The sequence below is a fragment of the Portunus trituberculatus genome, chromosome 39 (assembly GCF_017591435.1).
Source record: "Portunus trituberculatus isolate SZX2019 chromosome 39, ASM1759143v1, whole genome shotgun sequence".
NCBI classification, from domain to species: domain Eukaryota; kingdom Metazoa; phylum Arthropoda; class Malacostraca; order Decapoda; family Portunidae; genus Portunus; species Portunus trituberculatus.
In genome coordinates this window covers 20954898-20976737 of record NC_059293.1, presented here as the reverse complement: position 1 = coordinate 20976737, position 21840 = coordinate 20954898, and the positions used below count along the sequence as shown (strand labels likewise).

The window sequence follows — 21840 nt, the reverse complement described above, 5'->3', positions numbered from 1 at the left end:
CACTACACGGCACCAGCCCCTTCATACCCTCTCACTCCCTCTCACTGTCCCCACTCCCTTACCAGGCCACGCCAATGCATAACTAAGAGTAGGAGACAAAAATATATGACGCCGTAAATTTCTTAATGGTTGATTAGCAAATCGGTTCTCTTGTTTCTAAGTAAGGCCTGTATTCAGAAACGCTTTGCTCTCTCACCATCACTGCTTTCCAAAGGCTCCAGTTGAAATTACTCGTGTTTTTTATTAGTATTTTTTATAGTTCTGGTGATAGACTGGCAAGAATTCTAGTTTATTAACCTCTTCAGTACTGGGAGACATATTTACCTTGAGTTCTGTGTACGATTATACCATTTTATTGACATTAGGAAGGGTCTGTGGAGGTTAAGAGAGTAATGGCCACAGTCTTCACCATTCTAATCCCCCACATTAGGTTCCGAAGCTGTATAAAATCACCAGGTAGTAAGCAGAATGAATATGGTACTGAAGGGGTTAAAAGGAAAAACTGTCTTGAAAACCTGGTACTTGTTTCTGTGGTCTTGAAAAATTGTAGTGAGAGGGGAAGGCGTTTCTGAGCACAGGCGTAAAATCAGAAGAGTTTTAATTGGTACTTTTTGCCCCACGACGGTCTTCAGACTAGATGATATTGGTTTTAGTAGCGTTGGAAAGGATGTTATCACCAATACTCAGATATCAAGTGAGTTATTCCCCAAGTAATTCATGCAAAGAAGGATTATCTGTAGCTTATTGTTGAGTCCTAAGTTTGCTACACAAGGGGAGGAAATGATATTGGTTTTAGATGTGCGAGAAAAGATTATGGCCAACAACACTCAGATACCAAATAAGTTCTTTTCTTTCTCTTGTTAAGTATACAACAAGCAATAATCTTTAGTTTAATATTAACTTGCTGTTTGCTACACGAGGGGAGGAAATAATAATGGTTTTAGATGCGTGAGAAAAAAATATGACCCCGGATATCAAATAAGTTCTTTTCTTTCCCTAGTTAAGTATACAACGAGCAATGATTTCTAGTTTAATATTAACTGCTGTTTGCTACACGAGGGGAGGAAATAATATCAATTTTAGATGCGTGAGAAAAGATTATGACCACCAACACTCGGATACCAAATAACTTCTTTCCTTTTCCTCCATTAAGTATACAACAAGCAATAATCTCTAGTTTAATATTAACTTGCTGTTTGCTACACAAGGGGAGGAAATAATATTAGTTTTAGATGCGTGAGAAAAGATTATGACCACCATCACTCGGATATCAAATGAGTTCTTTTCTTTCCCTCGTTAAGTATAAAGCGAGCAATAGTCTCTAGTTTAATATCAAGAGCTGTGATTTGCTACACGTTATTCTTTAGGGAGGAGAGAATAATATCAATTTTACTAGGGAGGACATTACCAATAACACACACATATCACTTGTACCAAAATAAAAACAATCCCAAGAGTCTATTTTCAAGAGGCGTGATTCCCTATATAACACTCTTCATAAGGAATAATATTGGTCTTAGTAGGGAGGACATAGCCAATAAACACTCACATATCACTTGTACCAAAATAAAAACAATCCCAAGAGCCTATTATCAAGAGGCGTGACTCGCTATATAACCCTCTTCAAGAATAACATTGGTTTTAGTAGCGAGATAAACGATATTCCGGCCAGCACTCGGATTCTGGGCCAGGAAAAAAAGAAAAAAGCGCCAGTCAGGTCCAGCCGCGCCGCCAAACGCCAGCTTTATGACGCAGTATACAAACACCAGCCCCGTGACTCAGCGTTATTACTATCAGGTGTTGAGCTACGCGTCTGTCGTCCCCCTTTCCCTCCACTTCACACCTCTCCTCCCTCGCCTTGCTGTTATTCCCCAAGTAAGCCTCCAACACCTTCCCTTTAACAGCATCAGGTCTCCAGTTTGTGTCATCTTCGCCTTCTGTATCGTATTTCTCATCATTAGTCTTGCCTATGTTGTGTTTCTGTTGCTACACTTTTCTCTATTCACTTTTCAATACCGCGTTTTTGCTTTATTCTTTCACTTTTTCCTACTGTCTAAGCATTCCTCGTCTTCTGTATCCTAACTTCTTATCATTAGTATTGTTTATGTTGCTTCTATTGCTACACTTGTCTCTATTCACTTTCCAATACCACTTTCCATTATTCTTTTCAATTTTTCCTTCTGTCTTAGCATTCCTCGCTTTCTGTGTCCTAACTTCTTATCATTAGTATTGTTTATGTTGCTTCTATTACTACATTTGTTTCTATTCACTTTCCAGTATCGCTTTTTCTTTATTCTTTTCAATGTTTTCCTTTAGTCTTAGCATTCCTCACCTTCCGTGTTCTGTCTCTATCCACTGGTCTCACTTAATCCCCAAGGTGCAAGTCAGTAGAATCCTTCCTTTACCCTTTCAGTTCCTCTTCAGTTTCAATCTCTCAAGTTTTATGCCTCATCTCCATCTTAAGAATACTTAGAGAAGAAATATTACACCATAGTTTTCTTTCTCACTGCTGCGGCTATAAGATCCTCTACAAAACAGGAAATGAAGGGGTTTTGTGCTGTGCTGAATGTAGTAATGAGAGAGAAAGAGAAAGAGTGAGGGAGGAAAGTCGCTCATTTCTACCCCTTTCATTTTTTGAGGTTATATTCTCAATAATTCCTCTCATCTGTGCCATTTCTTCCCTATTACCAAGTCTCCATTCGCAATTCTCAAGCCAATGCATATTTTTGTACATCTATTTGCCTTCTTATCTTCCAGCCTCCCCACAGAGTCACAAGGTTCGATTGTAGGTTGGGCTTCCTCACTCGGGGCAACGGTTTCCTAGCGGATGGGCTTTGAGATTGAAGGTAACCAAAAAAGTACCCCCTTTAGCCCATCAATTCCCGTGAAAAGCCCACATGGTATAAAAAAGGTTAAAGAGGAAGAACAAAGACCAGCAAACTCGTTGGGAATTACTGTTTTGTCGAGCTGGGTAGTAAAATGGAAGGCTCTTAATCACACACTGTTTTCCCGAGCTATTGAACGCTCAGTTCTCGTGTATAGTGCAGCGAGGCAGTAAGAGTAGGATAGTAAAGGCGAACGATCCTCACCTCCTTAACCACGTATACAACTCTAGTCTTCCTTGTGTGTGCAGGATAGACAGGGCGAAGGATCCTCACTTCTTTAACCCCTTTCAGTGCCATGACGCGTTTTTAAATTGACTCTGCTTACTATTTGGTGATTTTATACAGCTTCAGAAACTCACGTGCGGATTAAAATAATGAAGACTGTGGCTATCAATCTTCTGACCTCCATAGACGTCAACGAGATGGTCTAATGGTACACAAATCTCAAGGTAAAAATGTGTCTTAGTATTGAAGGGGTTAACTATGTATACAATTCTAATCTAGTCTTCCTCGTGTGTGAAGCAGCGAGGAACATGTGACGAATAATGTAGGATAGCAAAGGCGAAGGAACCTAACCACCTCCTTTGTTATAAGACAATGTAGGATAGCAAAAGTGAAGGATGCTAACCACCACCTCCTCTGTTATAACGACCTGTACAGCCTCGGCCCTTGTAGCGTGAAGAGCAGCGAGGCGCACGTGGCCGGCAATGTTCCTCACTTCTACACGGGCTTCGGCGAGACAGAAGTGATGCAAATCCCCCGTACCAGCGTAAGCCACGATACGAATCCGATTACTTGACGGGATTACCATCACAAGAACGCCCCCGGCTGCTCCTCCCCGGCGGCCAGACATGCAGCAGTGTCGCCTCTTTTCTCTCAGACCTCCGTGGGCCGCTGACGAGATTCACGAGTGGCTTGCTCTTAAATACACGTTAGGTCTTCGTCAAGGAAGCCTTCACTCAGCCCGGCCAAGCGTTTCCAGTCACGTTGTACCCTTGGCGAGATTAATTGCATGTATACACTCGACCCAAAAACTCCCTGCAGCATTTTGTGGTGATGGATGTGCAAATGATTCCTCGCTGACTGAGAGTGACTGGCGCGCCTGGCTGTGCTGACGCCGCGACGCTGCCATGTTGTGTTTGTCTTTGTACTAATGACTGCTGCTCCCACACACTGCGATGATTAGCAGCTCCGACACCTCCAGGAAGAGTTTCGTTATTATTAGTTCGTGCATCTCAAAATACGTGTTTTTTTAGAGGGTTTTATTAAACAATTCAGTACCATGACGCGTTCTCTTATTCGTTCCGCTTAGTATTTGGTGATTTTATACAGCTTTAAAAAACTTGTGTGGAGATAAGAATAGCAAAGTCTCTGGCCATTACTCTTCTGACCTCCATAGACCCTTCCTAATGTAAGCAAAATCGTCTAATCGTACCCAAATTCAAGGTAAGAAAGTATTCCAGTACTGAAGGGGTTAATGTTTGATCATTGTGTACAAATAAGAAATTATCAAAACAGACTAATTCTTCCTAACATAACCATTTATCATAGAAAAAAAAACACTACATAATTCTAAATAAGTAAGAGACGTAGAATATAAAAAATGAAGAATGACTCACAATTTATAACCCCAAAAAAAACACACGAACCTAAATGAAAACAGAGACTAAATATAGAAGTCTGAAATATAGAACACTGAAAGCTTCTAGGGACATAAAAGTGAAGGACTAAAGAAGGAAATCCAGCAATAACAAGCGCCATATGTTCAGCCGTTAATGAGGCACAAAAACGGGATATAAAGAAAAAGACGAGGCAATAACAAGGTGCAGTAGACACGTAACGAAGGGTCAGGTGTTCTAGGAGAGGCTCAGGTGTGCCCCTTGTTTATTAGAGACAGGTGAGAGAGAGAGAGAGAGAGAGGGTGGGGGAGAGGAGAGAAGGAGAAAGAAAAAAAAGGGAAAATCTGTCTATTAGTGATCTCCATGTTTGTCTTTCACTATTGTTAGAGAGAGAGAGAGAGAGAGAGAGAGAGAGAGAGAGAGAGAGAGAGAGAGAGAGAGAGAGAGAGAGAGAGAGAGAGAGAGAGAGACGAGAGAGACGAGAGAGAGAAAGTAAAGGAAAACAAACCTCGTTCACCTTTTTCTACTTTCACACTATTCTATCACTCAGCTGTAATCTCAAATATCACAAACCTTTCTTCGTAGGTGCCAAAAGATGATTAGAAAACGAGTAACTCTCTCAATCATCTTATCAACAAACTCGTCGACCACTCTCCTTCTCGCCTCAAGTCCAGTGAAGCCCATTTCGTATATTTAAACTCCATATTTTAAAAGATTCACTTACAAATTCTTAGGAAAGTTTAGATCAAATTCGGTTTCTCTCCTTTTTTAATTCTCTCTCTCTCTCTCTCTCTCTCTCTCTCTCTCTCTCTCTCTCTCTCTTTAATGTGAATTTGGTCCAACTGGTAGTTTTACTTAGAGAGAGAGAGAGAGAGAGAGAGAGAGAGAGAGAGAGAGAGAGAGAGAGAGAGAGAGAGAGAGAGAGAGAGAGAGAGAGAGAAAACGAAAAAATATGCAAAACAGTTTAAAAAGCGTAGTTTTGTTAGATAGAAAAAAGAAATACATAGATTTGAATATTGCACAGATTTCGACAAAAGAAATTCCAAAACACACACACACACACACACACACACACACACACACACACACACACACACACACACACACACACACACACACACACACACACACACACACACACACACACACACACACACACACACACACACACACACACACACACACACCACACACACTAGTCTTCTATGCAGTAACAGTATTGAACACACAGCTATGAAATGGTGTAGCCGAGGAGAGAGAGAGAGAGAGAGAGAGAGAGAGAGAGAGAGAGAGAGAGAGAGAGAGAGAGAGAGAGAGAGAGAAGAGAAGAGAGAAGAGAAGAGAAGAGAAGAGAAGAGAGGAAAGACCAAGACATGTAACAAAAAGAGCCCTTCTACAGATACACCTCGGCCCTTCGGGAAATAACACGTTCTGCAAACACTCCTTCACTTATACTCCACCTCCCTCTCCCTTACCATCAGAGAGAAAAAAATAACGGGTCCAAAGGAATACAAAGGAAGAACACAGAGAGACAGGGAGCTGCAGAGAGGATACAGAGGCAACGAGACAACGCAGAACAGTGAGATTGGATGGGAGTGAGAAGAGGACGGAAAAAATAAAGGGAAAAAGTGAAGGGTGGAAAAAACTGGTCCATTGAAAGGATGAAGAGTAAGCATTTGCGAGAGAGAGAGAGAGAGAGAGAGAGAGAGAGAGAGAGAGAGAGAGAGAGAGAGAGAGAGAGAGAGAGAGAGAGAGAGAGAGAGAGAGAGAGAGAGAGAGAGAGAGAGAGAGAGAGAGAGAGAGAGAGAGAGAGAGAGAGAGAGAGAGAGAGACTTTATCAATAAAGAAGAATAAAACAATAATAACAAGGATAATCAAACCAGAAAAAGAGAAAGAAACAGAAAAGATAAAAAAAGAAAAACAGAGACAAAGAGACAGAGAAACACACACACACACACACACACACACACACACACACACACACACACACACACACACACACACACACACACACACACACACACATTATTAATCTTTAAAACCACTTATGCACTTGTTACTAGGCACGCTTTCCACTCCCTCTCACCACCACTACCACCACCACCACCACCACCACCACCAGCCAGCCAGCCAGCGAGCCTTCCTCCCGTCACTCCCTCTCCATGAATTGCAAAGCGGGAAGTCCCCAGAATGAAAACAAGATGAAGTGAAACAGAGCAACGAAAAACTGCAATACACACGAGGGAGACAGAAAATGACCCTACATTTGCCCTGCCTTGCTCTGTCTCAGCTGCTTCGCTCCGCCTCACCTGGTGTATCTGCCTCGCCCTGCCTCGCCCTGCCTCGCTTGTCTTACCTGGCTCGCTTCCCGCACCTGAAATTACTGCCTGCCTAAGAGTCGGGAACGTGACCTGCCTTCTGTCTATCGATATCTCTGCTTCTCTCTCTCTTGTTTTCTTATTCTTTCTCCTATTTTTTTTTCTTCTTCTTCACCAAAATATATGGATGGGTTGCTGTTGATGTTTTTACTGCTGCTACTGCTACTACTGCTACTACTACTGCTGCGACTTCTGCAATACACCACACACCATTACTGACCTTTCCCCAACATGTGTTACCTTTCCCTCCTCACACACCACACAACACACTTTCATTGTACTATAAAATGCCTAAAAATATGCCAGATTGTCTTAAAATCCCCTAAAACATGCCATACTGTCATGAAATGCCCTAAAATCACGCCATACTGTCTTAAAATGCTCTAAAAACATGCCACACTGTCTTAAAACATCCTATAATCATTCCAAACTATCTTAAAATGCCCTAAAAACATGCCAAACTGTCGTAAAATGCCTTAAAAACATGCCATACTGTCTTGAAATGTCCTAAAAACATGCCATACTCTCTTGAAATGCCCTAAAACATGTGAAACTTTCAAAATGCCCTAAAAACATGCCATACTGTCTTGAAATGCCTTAAAAACATGCCATACTGTCTTGAAATGTCCTAAAAACATGCCATACTGTCTTGAAATGCCCTAAAACATGCCATACTATCTTAAAATGCCCTAAAACGCGGCTCAAAACACACATGACATAGTAAACAAGCCCCTCCCTCCCACGTGTACACACCTGCATATCATCTAGAGCCTAACATTTTTACAAGGAGTCATATTTCCCGGGGAGAGCAAAAATATTTTCACTGGTGCCCTTATTCATATGCAGGTCAGTCCATAATTTGTCTGCGCCCGCTCATCTTTTTCCTCGCGATGATAAACATTCGAGAAATCAGGATACATATTTTCCAGCACTGCTCTCTCTTATAAGGGGTGTTTTTTCGAAGGCCACAGGGATAACTGGTGAAGTGTGAGGTTGGTGTAAGGTGAAAGGGATAAGATTATTAGTGTTTGCAAGTGAATTTGAGTGATAGGTGTTAGTAGGAGGAAGAAAATATTAGAAAACAACACGAGAAAAATACAGGAAGTTGGCAGAAGGCTATAGTGACATGTAGGTAACTTTAAACCACTCGACAAATGGCAGAGCTTTAAAGCAGTGGGATTCGAACCTATACCTTTGGATGTCTGCCCGATCCCTCGCTCACCACCGCCTCGCTAGGTATAAGGTGTAAGGTGAAAGGGCTAAGATTATCAGTGTTTGGAAGTGAATTTGAGTGATAGGCCACAGTAGAATAAGGAAAATACAAGAAAAAAACATGAGAAAAATAAAAGGAAGTTGGTAGAAGTCTATAGCTAAAATAATGTGAATGAATTAAGTGATAGATTTTATTTTTTATTAAAGTTTCTCCTCTAAAAGCTTTGCACATCTAAAAGAAAACGGGAAACGCTCTTCATATTGCCAGATAAGCGTGCGGTAAATTCATCACCAAAGAGAAGAGAGAGAGAGAGAGAGAGAGAGAGAGGGGAGGGAAATTGCCGTAACCTCTGTACCTCTCCTCCGTCTCCGTCACGTGTCCAATCTTCCCTTTATGCTCTTCATTACACCAGGCATTTGTTCCTACACACACACACACACACACACACACACACACACACACACACACACACACACACACACACGTACATGGGCCTTTGATTGTTGCCTTTCTCTCTCTCTCTCTCTCTCTCTCTCTCTCTCTCTGCTAGTCACGAGTCATTTCTTTAACATCTGACAATTCCACATTTTACTTCCAAGTCTTATTTATTATTTATTTTTCTTTGTCAAGAGATTCTACTTTTGTTTCTTTTCTCTCTCTCTCTCTCTCTCTCTCTCTCTCTCTCTCTCTCTCTCTCTCTCTCTCTCTCTCTCTCTCTAGGCACATTTCTGCTACCTCAGCGAGATCTAACTTTCTACAAGCGGATTTACATTTTCCACGAAACAAAACTTTTTCAATATTTTCACTTCTCTCTCTCTCTCTCTCTCTCTCTCTCTCTCTCTCTCTCTCTCTCTCTCTCTCTCTCTACTCTTTGGTGCATTTATTTATATGTACGTGTGTGTGTATGTATGTGTGTGTGATGTTTTGTCCAGATGTCAGCTGTTTATTTAATGGAGTTGATGTGATTCTTGCTTTCCAGGTGCATTTCCCCACGGCCTCGCTCGCAAACCTGTCTTCCTCCTTCACCTCCTCACTCACAAACTCACGAACTCTCCATTAACTTTATTCCTTCCCCTCTCTCTCTCTCTCTCTCTCTCTCTCTCTCTCTCTCTCTCTCTCTCTCTCTCTCTCTCCACTTTCCATTTCATATAACTCAGAGCTCTTCATTGCATTTCCCTTCCCCTCTCATAATACTATTCTCCATTGCACGTTTTCTTCACTCTCTCTCTCTCTCTCTCTCTCTCTCTCTCTCTCTCTCTCTCTCTCTCTCCCTCCTCTCTTCTTAATACAGCTATTCATATCCCTCATTTTTTTTCTTTCCCTCTCATCTTTCTATTCAAAATACTCTTCATACTTGTAGCATTTATTTCTGCCTTTCCTCCTTTCCTTCTCTTGACGCACCTCTTCATAACATTCCTTCCACCAGTTCTTCCCTTCCTTCTATTCAAACATCTCTTTATAGCACTTATTTCTACCTTCTTTCTCTGTGCCTCACTTGCTACAGATCTTCATAGCATTTTCCTCCCTTCCTTCTACCTAAACTATCCTCCATAGCACTCACTCCTCACTTTTTCTCCCTTCATACAACTTTCCATACCTTTCGTCTTTTTATTTCCCTCTCGTTGCTTTTACCATCTTTCCCAGCACACTTAACCTTTTAGCACTACTTATTTCCCATGTAGCCTGCTCCTCACCCCCTATTCAAACACCTTTCCCAGTGTAACCAAGTGTAGAGATCCCGTCCTTGTCTTCTCACCTTGAACACCTTGGAAGAAACCCCCACTCCCTCTTCGTCCCTTTCCCCGTGCCTTCCTCCACCCAGCCACTCCTGATGACGCACACAGCACCCTTGGAATACTCGCACACCAGCGCCTTACGTCCTCCCTTCCCGTGCGTCATAGGAAGTTCTTGGCGCTCGTCTTTCTTGGGGCTACATTCTGAAACACTGCTACCAACTCCTCTACTACATATCAAAGGCTTTAGTTGATGATGTACCGGCTTTTAAGGGTGTTTTGATGCTTAGAGTTGTAGATTAACACTTTAAAACATGGCTAGACATCGCTGGGGGCTTTGAAAATAATCATGGTGAGAGAGTGAAGCGTTTTAGAATACTGGCATAAGTGATTTGTTCGGCTGCTTCTCCCTTCAGAGCACCTTGACCTGTCCGTTGCTTCGTCCTGCCTCGCCTACGAACTCAAGGGTCACATGCACACGAGAGAGCAAAGATTTCTTGGTCAAAGAGTCGTGGTTTTTAAGCCTTTGTTGGAGAAAAACATGGAAAAAGACTGGATGCGTTCTTGGTTCCTCTCTCTGCCTCTCCCTCTCCCTCTCCCTCTCTCTCTCTCTCTCTCTCTCTCTCTCTCTCTCTCTCTCTTCACCTGAATGCCTGACGCTCGAAGGGACACAGAAGAGGGAGAGGAGGAAAGCAAATGAACAATGAACTATTTCGATTCAACTGAGATCATGGCGAGAGTTAACGGCAACTAACGGGACGGCGAGAAATGAGCGCTGAGTGACGAGAGAGGGAACACCAATGACCAGTATTCAGAATCCCTTTGCTCTCACCACAACTGCTTTCCAAGGCCACTGAGACGATTAGCCGGGTTTCCAAGAGTGTTTGTCGAGTTAGTAATGTAGATATCTTGATAATCTGTCCCTCAAATAACGGAAATGGTTTTAATATCTTGTGTAACTCTAACTAGACTTTTTGAAGTTAGTGAAGTGTTTCAGAGTAATGTTAATAGTAAAAGCACTACCACCAGGACCACCAGAGCCACAGTAGTAGTTCTTTTGTTTACTGACGCAGGTGCAACAGAATACATGATGGACAATGATACGTAATACTAGATAAATAAGCATAATACAAGGTGAAATACATTAATAAAATGGCAAAATACAATATACTGCTCACACACACACACACACACACACACACACACACACACACACACACACACACACACACACACACACACACACACAAACACACACACACAGATACACATACACTTACAATTCCTGCTGTCTGACCCACTTACAAGACCTCACTGCAGCGATGAGCGTATAACATCAAACAGGCAAACAGACAAACAGACACAGGCAGGAATACATACATACATACATACATACAAACAGAAATAGAGACATGCAGACAGACGGACACTAGTCATCCAGGAAGGGCTCTGCGGGGCTTAGTAATAATCTTTTCAGTATTACATTCGTCACACTCTCATGGAAATGTCAAGCGGTGATGAGCAGCGCGGCCTCCACTCGCTAATGTATCGCCCGTTCTGGTACAGTGACAGAATTCTAAACCACATCGGCGCCACACCACTACTTTCACAAGGCTCTAGTTGACGTTACACGGGTTTTTAAGGGTGTTTTTATGGTTATAGTGAGAGATTAGCACGATTTCTATATCATTAACAAAGAAAAACCCAGCTAATCATCCCTATATTCTGAATTATGTCTGCTCCACACCACTACTTTCACAAGGCTCTAGTTGACGTTACACGGGTTTTTAAGGGTGTTTTTATGGTTGTAGTGAGAGATTAGCACGATTTCTATATTATCAACAAGAAAAACCCAGCTAATCATCCCTATATTCTGAATTATGTCTGCTCCACACCTTCACTGCTTTCACAAGGCTCTAGTTGAGGTTACACGGGTTTTTAAGGGTATTTTCATGGCTGTAGTGAGAGATTAGCACCAATTCTATATTATTACCAACAGAGAGTCAGGTTATCATCCCTGTGGCCTTTAGAAATACGTCTACACTTTGAATCATGTCTGTAACTCACTTCCACTACTTTCACAAGGCTCTACTTGAGGTTACACGAGTTTTTAAGGTTGTTTTTATTGTTGTAGTGAGAAATTAGCACTAATTCCATATTACTAACAAGAGAAAACCAGCTAACTATCCCTGTGGCCTTTAGAAATACGCCTATATTTTGAATTATATCTCCTCCACACCTCTAAAACGTTCAGAACATTTTAATTGAGCTTGCACGGGTTTTTATGGCTGTAATGAAGGATTAACGAGATTTTACATGATTCGCAGGAGAAATAGTCTTGAAATGCTTCTGTGCCGTACCTCCACTACACCCAACGCTTTATTTGAAGTTAGACGGAATATTAAGAGGATTTTATATGGTTGCAGAGAGAGATTACCAAGATTTCTACAATACTCACGGGAAAAACAGTCTTGAGAACCTTGCTTATCATCACTGTGGCCTTTGAAAATAATCGTGGTGAGAGAGCAAAGCGATTCAGAACACGTGTTAGAGAGATAAGGCAGGGGAACAGAGAGCGGAGAGCAGTGAACAGTAGGAAGTGAGTGGTGAGTGGTGGGCAGTGGGCTGTGGGCTGTGGCTAGTCGGTGGGTGGACGTGTGTGTGTGGCCGCAGCATCCCGCCCACTCTTGTTATCCCCCACCGTATTCAATCCCAGGAAAACAATGATAATGTCACGCACCTGACACTCCCGACAACACGTGAATAATGTTGCCCCCACTTTGTATGTTGTCCCGCGCGCTTCCCAATCCGATCATCCATTCCCGTCACGTCACGACACACACATTTTCTGATTCACTTTATTCGCCGCGCGTCAAAAGAACTAAGAGATTTGCTGCGCCGAGGCCCTTCATCCGCAAAGCCACAATGATTATACCTCTCATTACTGTCACTTGCAGAGCGGGAAATGCAGAATTTAGGTCAGGATTTGATGACTCGGGTAATGGATGACTCTAAAAAAAGAAAAAAAAACCAGACAAATCAAATGAAAGAATGCTGCGGATTACATTAGAATTTCTACTAAGTGGCGGAGAATGGAAGGAAGAGAGGAAGGGTGAAGGGTGAAGGATGAAGGGTGAAGGGTGATGCTAAAAGATTTGCTACCCGAGGCCCTTCATTCGCAAAGCCACAATATGATTATACCTCTCATTACTGTCACTTGCAGGTTGGTAAATGCAGAGTTTGTGTCAGTATTTGGTGACTCAAGTAATGCCTGTAACTTTTATCAATATTTGACCCCTTCAGTACCAGGATGCGTTTTCATATTCATTCTGCTCATTTGGTGATTTTATACAGCTTCAGAAACTTATGTGGGGATTAGAATAGTGAAGACTGTGGCCCTTAATCTTTTGACCTTCATAGACCCTTCCTAACGCAAAGTAAACCGTTTATTCACACCCAAAAATGAAGGTAAATAATGCGTCCTGTACTGAAGGGGTTAGTGACAAATCCATACATATATTTCTCATTTCTTATTCATTTATTACTTCGTCTTTCCTTCCTTTCTTTTTACGTCAATATCGCAGCTTTATTTGACGTCTAAATTATAAAACATTCTAACTAATAATGATAATAAAAGTAACAAAAATAATGATGAAACCGTACATTTCCTTCATTAACCAGAAAAAATAGTAAAAAATAGATATCCTTCACTTTTTAACTCTTTCTTTCCTTCCAGATAAGAAATACAATCTTTATGAGACACATAAATCATGTAATAGTCTAAAATAGCTTAACTTTAATAATAAAACCACATTTCCTCTAACAATTGAATAGAAGAGGAAAAGATAAAGACAGCTCGTTCTTTTTTTACTTCCTTCCTTCCTTCCTTTCAAAATAATAAAAGTGAACCACCAAAATTTTCGCTATCAACATTTTTTTCTGCTGTTTGGTACACTTTTCCTTCATAATCAATCACCCTGAGACCTCTTTATTTATTCTACAGCCACCTCCAATCTTTAAACTGTGTAGAAATCCCCAACTCTATGCTTTTTACTCCCATTCTTCCCTGCACATACTTATAAAGAAATCATGCATTGTTCCTGGTGATGTGAACCTCTTCAGTACAGAGACGCATTTTTATCATGAGTTTTGGGTGTGATTAGACGATTTTATTTGCATGGAGGTCAGAAGGTTAATGGCCAAATACTTCACTATTTTAATCGCCCACATAAGTTTCTGAAGCTGTATAGAATGCCAAATAATAAAAAGAATATATATGGTCATGATACTGAAAGGGTTGAAGAGGTGAACGGTTTCGTATCGCAGTGAAAGAATTAAATGAGAGAGAGAGAGAGAGGTGAAAATAAATACCATTCGAATCTTTACATCCTCCTCTTTCCTTTCCTCCCTCCTTCCTTCCTTCCTTCCTTTTTTCCTTCCTTCCTTCCTTCCTTCCTTCCTTCCTCCTTATGGACATCCAGTCCCGGCTTCCTCCACGCTTTGCCGCCTTCCTGACACCGACAATGACCCAAACTGTTGCGCCGCCACCAGCCAGAACGGAGTGTCATCTTTACAGCGTCCTCTCTGCATTACTTCTCATTCCTTCCTTACCCTGCCTCTCTCTCTCTCTCTCTCTCTCTCTCTCTCTCTCTCTCTCTCTCTCTCTCTCTCTCTCTCTCTCTCTCTCTCTCTTCTTTATTAACTTTATAGGATACTTGCCACTCCTCCTATTCTCTTTAAATTTTCCATGTCTTGTTTCTCCTTTCCTTCTTTCCTTCCTTCATATCGCTTTAAAATCCTCTTAAATGCTTCCTCCGTCTCTCCTTCCGCCTCCTTCCTTCCTTCCTTCCTTCCTTCCTTTCCTTACTTTTCTTCATGTCGTCCTCCCAGCTTTATGATGCATCCTTCTTCATTTCTTTCGTCTCCTCCTCTCCTTCCTTCCTTTATAGTATCTTACCACTTCTATGGTTTCTCCTCCTACTCCTCCTCTATATCCCTTCCTTCCTTCCTTCCTTCCTTCCTTCCTTCCTTTCTTCCTTCCTTCTTGTTTCCCTGTTCATGAAAATCTAATATTTTTTGGGGAGCGCAACATGAATATCAAAGGAGTGAAATTTTCTCTCTCTCTCTCTCTCTCTCTCTCTCTCTCTCTCTCTCTCTCTCTCTCTCTTGACCCGCTACAGATCATCTTGTCTTCTCCTGCTTCATTCATCACTGATTTTATGATTGGCACCTCTTCCTCCTCCTCTTCCTCCTCCTCCTCCTCCTCCTTCTCCTCCTCCTCCTCCTTCTCCTCCTCTCCTTCTCCTTCTCCTCCTCTCCTCCTCCTCCCATCCTCTTCTCCTGGTGATGCTCTTCTTCTTCTCTTTCTTCTCCTCGTCTTTCTGCTATTCTTCCTCTTCCTGCGCCTCTTGTTTCTTCACATACTAGTCTTCCTCCTCCTTCTCCTCCTCTTCCTCTTCTTGCTGATATTCTTCCTCCTTTTCCTCCTCCTCCTCCTCCTCCTCCTCTTTCTCTTCCTGTATTGGTGTTCTTTCGACTCTTTCCCCTCCTCCTCCCCCAACTCCTCCTCCTCCTCCTCCTCCTCATCGTCGTCTTCTTCCTCTTACTCCTCATCGTCGTCTTCTTCCTCTTACTCCTCCTCCCACTACAATTTACACATCATTATGAGAAGAGAGAGAGAGAGAGAGAGAGAGAGAGAGAGAGAGAGAGAGAGAGAGAGAGAAATCGAGGCATCAGACAGGGGAGAAATTACAATAATCAGTCAAAAAGAAGGATTGCACGGCGGTGTGGGCCTCGCCGCGCCGCCCTATCTGGTTCTGGCAGGCCACAGACACGCGCGGCCTTCACTCCCAGCTTGCCTTTCCATCCCTGCATGCTGACCGAGATTCAAAGTTGTATTAAACATTTTTGTCTCTCGTAGGAAGGTGCATTCGTATTACTACTACTACTACTACTACTACTACTACTACTACTACTACTACTACTACTACTACTACATTATCACCATCTTCACCATCATCATTATCTTAACTGTTGCTTACATTTCTAAAACCACCACCACCACCACCAACTTACCACAACCACTACTACCACCACCACCACCACTACCACTAGCAAGCCCCTAGACGGCCATTCCATTACATTCCCTACGCTGCAGACTCCGGAGTTACCGCGCTGCCTCTTGCCATTATCATAAAAGCATCCATGTGTTAGTCAGTAGGGGTGCCACTCTCGCCTCCCACTCATGCAGTCAGCCACCGCCGCCCCCTCACCTCACTGTCCTTGCGTGAATGGCAGTCAGTATCAGATCATCGATAATGTACGAGGGTTTATATAGGAAGTGTGCATATGTGAGGGAAGTTATCAGTTATATAAGGATAATAGTAGGATTGGAAATAGGTAAAGTGAAAAAATTGGGTGGATAAAAAAGGATTGGGGATAGAAGGATGATAGAAGTGGGAGGATGATGATAATGGAGTGGGAATAATAGAATGGTAAAAGGTAAATTAAAAGGATTGGAAGGATGTTAGGAATAGAATAGGGATAGAAGATGATAGAAATGGGAAGAAGATGAAAATAAAACAGGAATAGTTGGATGACAAAAAGGGTAAGATAGAAAAGAGTGTTAGAATAAGGAAGAAGTGAAGTGTTTAAGTAAAATAATGATAATAAATACAGAAGTGAGTGAATTAAACCATGAATTGGAGAGAAAAGTGTAAAAAAATCAAGCGAATATTTAAACACAACTTATCAATCGTGAAAAATAAACAAGAATAACATAATGAATAAAACAAACCACGAATAAAATACAAGAAATAAAAAAAAATAAACGAAACACACAAACAAACTAACCAATCCAACAAAAACAAATTAATTAAACTCATCACTGGAAACTCACTCATAAATTTGACCTCCAACATTCCCCTTTATTTTTCCCCTCAGCGGACTTCCCTCCCCGTCGTGCGCCGTAATTTCCCTCCTCCTTTTCCCCTTCGCTAAGTACAGTAAGTTGAGGCGCCGCGGGAAGCAAGGCCGTGAAGAATACTTGGCTTTCAGAGAGTTGGTGGGAATGACGAGAGTTTAGGCCGTGCTGGGAGGCGCTCACTCCGTCACCAGGCAACACTCAGAGCTGCCTCCCACGCGCCTCCTTATCTACCCTCTGATCTTTTTACCTCAGGTCGCGGCTTAGGCTCATATTCAGAAAGTCTGCTCCCTCACTATGACTATTTTCCGAAGGCTACAGAGATTATTAGCTTGGTTCTCGGGATTGCTTATACCTTGTCTCATATAAAAGGCTCGTATTAAGAAACGCTCACGACGACTATTTTGGAAGGCTCTAGTTGAAGATACTCATGTTCTTAGGGTATTTTTATGGTTCTGGTGATGGATTAGCAAGATTTCTAGTTTATTATAAGAAGAAAATGCCTCAAAAACTCTGCTGGTTGTCTCTGGGACCTTAGAAAATTGTCGTGGTGAGAGAGCAAGGCATTTCTGAATATGGCCTAAAGTATTACAAACCGGCTATTTGAAACTCTTTGCTCGGTCACCACGAGAAATTTCAAAGACTACAGAGGTGATTTAGTTTGGTTCTCACGGGTGTTTTTTGTGTTGGTAATGTAGAAATGTTAATCTGCCACTAGAACCATAAAATAAGCCTCAGAAATCAGTGTAGCTTTGAGTAGAGCCATTTGAAAGTAGTGGAGTTGCGTCTCAGATGTGTTTCAGAATCTGTTCCCTGCGCTGTTGATCTGTCAAAACTCACGGCTGTGTTGAGTTGAAGGTTTCATTAACTATGCGGTGGTCCGGTAACAGAAAAGCAGAAAATACACGACAGAATTCAATGAAAAAGACACCAAAACCTTAAGAACCAAAAGAGAGTTAGGTAAAGCAAGTAAAGGTGAAACAGTGAAAGATAAGACAGAAAACACGTCGAAGCAAGATGCAGCCAAGAAAACAGACGCGTGTTGTCAATGCAAGCGGGTTTGTTTAGGGCGTCAGTTAGTTAGTATGCTGGTGAATGGAGCATGAATGGATGTGCGGCTCATTTCACTGGCTGCTCCATTCTGTTGCTCCGTAAATTGCATTATAAATGTAAGGAATTCGGCTCCAACTCAAGACCCGCTCAGTGTAATCAGAACAGAAACTCCTGGAGGGGGATAAGGCGGAGGAGTTCGTTAACCTGTGTGCTCGGGAGTGACGATAGGTACTGGTGCTGGGGAGGAGATGAAAGAGGAAGCAGGTCTTGTAGAAGGAGAGATACGAGAAGCGATAGTTGTGATGCTAACCTCTTCAATACTGGGACACATTTTTACCTTGAGATTTGTGTGTGTGAATGTGAATGGAAGGAGTAAGGAGTGGTGATAGTGAAGTAAAAACAGTGAAGAAAGGGTAGAATATAGAGATAGGAAAGAGAAACTGTAGTGAAAACGTGATTGTAATGGACGAAAGATGGTAAAGGAATTATAAAGTTAAGGGAAAGGAAGATCGTAGAGATTGAAGGAAAACAGTAATCTTTTAAAGGAAATATAAAGTAAAAAGGAAGATCATGTGAGATAAAAATAAAGATGAAAGAAAACAATAATCTTTGAAAGGAAATAAAAAAGAAAGAAAAGAAAGACCACATGAGATAAAAAAAAAAAAGGAAAAACAAGAAAGAAAACAGCAATAATATAACCTGACCATCGATGCGTCACTCAGACAATACCTGTAAGCGTGACTGCCTACCTGCCTGACTGCCTCACTCACACTCACTCACACACTCACTGACTCACCCCTCCATACCCTGAATCTCGATTAATCTTTACCCAAAAACAAATCCCTGTTCAACTACCCTGAAAATCGCGCAATCGGGTCCACACATCGAATAACCAAACCAATCTGTTCCGCCCGTGGGTTGCTCTCCTATGCAGCTCACGTTCGGCTGAAAAGATAAATAGATTCGCAGTCTAATCGATTACCATGGTGTTGTATTACTAAATTTCATGGCCCTATAATTGATTTTTTTTGCCTATTAACCCCTTTCAGTACCATGACGCGTTTCCATATTCATTCTAGTTACTATTTGGTGATTTTGTACAGCTTCAGAAACTCATGTGGGGGCTTGAAATAGTGAAGACTACAGCCATTTATCTTCTGACCTCCATAGACCCTTGCTAATGTCAATAATATGGTCTAATTGTACGCATATCTCAAGGTAAATTATCCCGTTTCAGTGCCATGATGCGTTTCTATATTCATACTAGTTACTATTTGGTGATTTTCTACAGCTTCAAAAACTCATGTGGGATATTGAAATAGTGAAGACTCTGGCCATTAATCTTCTGACCTCCATAGACCCTTCCTAATGTCAATAAAAAGTCTAATGGTACACAAATCTCAAGGTAAAATGAGTCTCATTACTGAAGGGGTTAAAGTTACTGTGGCATATAATGTAGTGTATAGTGAATGGTTACTGCGAAATATGTATCTAGTCACTCATGTATTCACTCACACCTTCAACCTACACATCCCGCTATCTCTGTTAGACTTCCTTCAATACCAACAGTGGAGAGAATGGAACCTCGGAATCATAACATAAAGATTTAAAACTCAGAATCCCTCAGTAATAGCAACAAAGACGACTGATAAACTGATCTCCAATATTGAATAAGAAAGGAATCACGTCTTTCTCCCCTTTATAGGAAACTTAAGAAGGTACTGCCGTATCCTTCATCTCTCGTCACGCCCCCTCGCCACTGTCCTGCATTTTGTCATCTCTGCGCATTGTCCTTCCCTCCCGTCGTCCCCTGTCCCTTCATACGCAGCGCTCCTCCTCCCTTTGTGATGAACCGTCCTGTCGCGTGTCTCTCCCTGTATGGAAGAAGTTCTAGTTTCCTTCCCAGGGGACGCCCTTCTTATCACTGTCATCCCGACCCTCCCACTCCTTTGTCAGGGGCCGCTCTTATCTCTCCCATCCCTGGCCTCCCTTTGTCTGCAAGTCCTTATTATTTGTCCAGCCTCCAGCCCTGCCCTGCATCACTGACGGCTGAGTGACGGCGCCCATGTCACGGAATCGTCCTCCTCAGGGAGTTGAAAGCAGCAGCCAGCCCGCATCACCACCATCACTTCGTCACTTCATCACTTCTCAATGAGTTGCGTCACTTATTAACCTCTTACGTCACTCACTTACACTAGTCCTTCATAAATCCCTAGGAAAAAAAAGTTACGCCCGAAAACCACGTATTATTATCACATATGTCTTAAGAAACTAGTCATTTAATAAAGAAGGCAAGAAGGATACATTACAAACATCCTTCTATCAGCCAGCAAGACACATTTCTCTCACTCAGACCAGCCACTCACCTTCCCTTCCAGTCAATCACCCAGACACCGCAACGTAGGCAGTCTCCCTTCCTTCCAACCAGCCAGCCAATCACCCAACAGTAGCCAGTCTCTCTCCTTTCCAGTCAGCCAGCCAGTCGCTCCACAGTAGTCAGTCTCTCTCCCTTCCAGTCAGCCAGACATTCCACCGTAGCCAGTCTCCTCTCCTTCCAGCCAACCAGCCAAACACTACCTTCAGCCAGTCTCCCTCCTTCTCTCCAGACCAATTAGTCACCATATCTCCAGCCAGACCATCACACCACATCTCAAACCAGACCAGTAAAATAGCAAACCAGGCAGACCAGAAAGACACTCAAACCAGTCAAGCCAGTCACTCCTTCACTGCACTCAAGCCAGTTATTTCTTCAGACCAAACCAGGAAGCCAGTCAGGGAGCCAGCCAGCCACAGCTCCAGCATCTAGCCACTCTCATCACCACCCTTGCCAATCCTCCCCTTCTGTGCTCTAATCTTCTTGGAGATAAAATCCCTTGAAATCCCCCTCCCTCTCTCTCTCTCCCTCCCTCTCTCCTTCTCTGCCTCACTCACTGCACCGCCACCTTGCAATCTCTCCCGCGCCACATCGCCACTCCTCACCGCAACACACACACACACACACACAACCGCTTCAATGAGTATTTCGCTTAAAAACACCATTTCCTTGCACCGCATCCTCGTCCTCCTCCTCGTCCTCCTCTTACTGGTACTGTCCCCGGCGTCCCCGGCTCTTAAAAGACTGCGTGAGGCCCCTAATTAAAGCTCTCGTCTCCTCCCCCTCCCTGTCCTTCTGAAGACTCACAAGTGTTCATTCAGGACAAGTTTTAGAGGCATGAAGGCTCCCCAAGGCTACCCCCACCCGAGGCTCTTCAACGCTCTCGCTCAGTTACCGGCTAAAGGGCTCTAATAACCCGGAGTGTGCTCACCTCAGGCTCTTCAGCAGGTGCCGGGCCGTCCTGCACCAAATGGCCTAGAGAGACACTTCTACGCCTCCCAAACAGACTAAATTACCTCATGGGCAGTTTGGATGTTAACTCCTTCAGTACTGGAACACATTTTTATCATGAATTTTGGGTGTAATTAGACGATTTTATTGACATTAGGAAGGGTCTATGAAGGTCAGATGGTTAATGGTAACAGTCTTCGCTATTTTAATCCCCCCCACATAAGTTTCTGAAGCTGTATAGAATCGCCAAAAAGTAACCAGAATGAATATGAAAACGCGTCATAGTTTTGAAGGTGTTAAGAAGGTTTAAGGCTATTCTGAAACACATTTGAGCCACATTTGCACTATAGTTTAAAAGCTTCTAGTTAATATGATATGGGTAATAGTGGTAGTGGTGGTGGTGTAGTCAAAATTGTAGGCTGATGCTATTCCCTTTAACTGAATAACACAATCATTGCACAAAATTGACATATGGAAGAGAATGATAAAGTCTGATGGATAGATATAAACTGATTCACACACACACACACACACACACACACACACACACACACACACACACACACACACACACACACAGAAGGAGGAGGAGGACGGGGAGACCTATTCAATTATATCAAAGTAGGTCAAGGTTCTGCGGGGGCGTGGAGAGAGAGAGGATGGAGGAAAGGAGATGATAAGGAGGGAGGGAGAGAGGGAGGGAGGAAGGGAG

The 21840-nt window shown here is 42.6% G+C and overlaps 2 protein-coding genes across 5 annotated transcripts in view; one reads left to right on the top strand and one right to left on the bottom strand.

Moving 5' to 3' along the window:
- The window catches only part of LOC123515584 (pseudouridine-metabolizing bifunctional protein C1861.05-like), a 321550-nt gene that overhangs the window by 198875 nt on the left and 100835 nt on the right, over positions 1-21840 (bottom strand). The gene's annotated exons all lie outside the window — the stretch shown is intronic.
- LOC123515587 (leukocyte antigen CD37-like) overlaps positions 1-21840 on the top strand; it is a 280350-nt gene that overhangs the window by 167304 nt on the left and 91206 nt on the right. For 2 of the 3 annotated variants that reach the window (XM_045274342.1, XM_045274341.1), the window contains exon 3: positions 14174-14185. The exons of the other annotated variant lie outside the window; for it this stretch is intronic. The gene's annotated coding sequence lies outside the window, so the exon portion shown is untranslated. The remainder of the gene's footprint in view (positions 1-14173; positions 14186-21840) is intronic. 3 annotated transcript variants of the gene reach the window in all.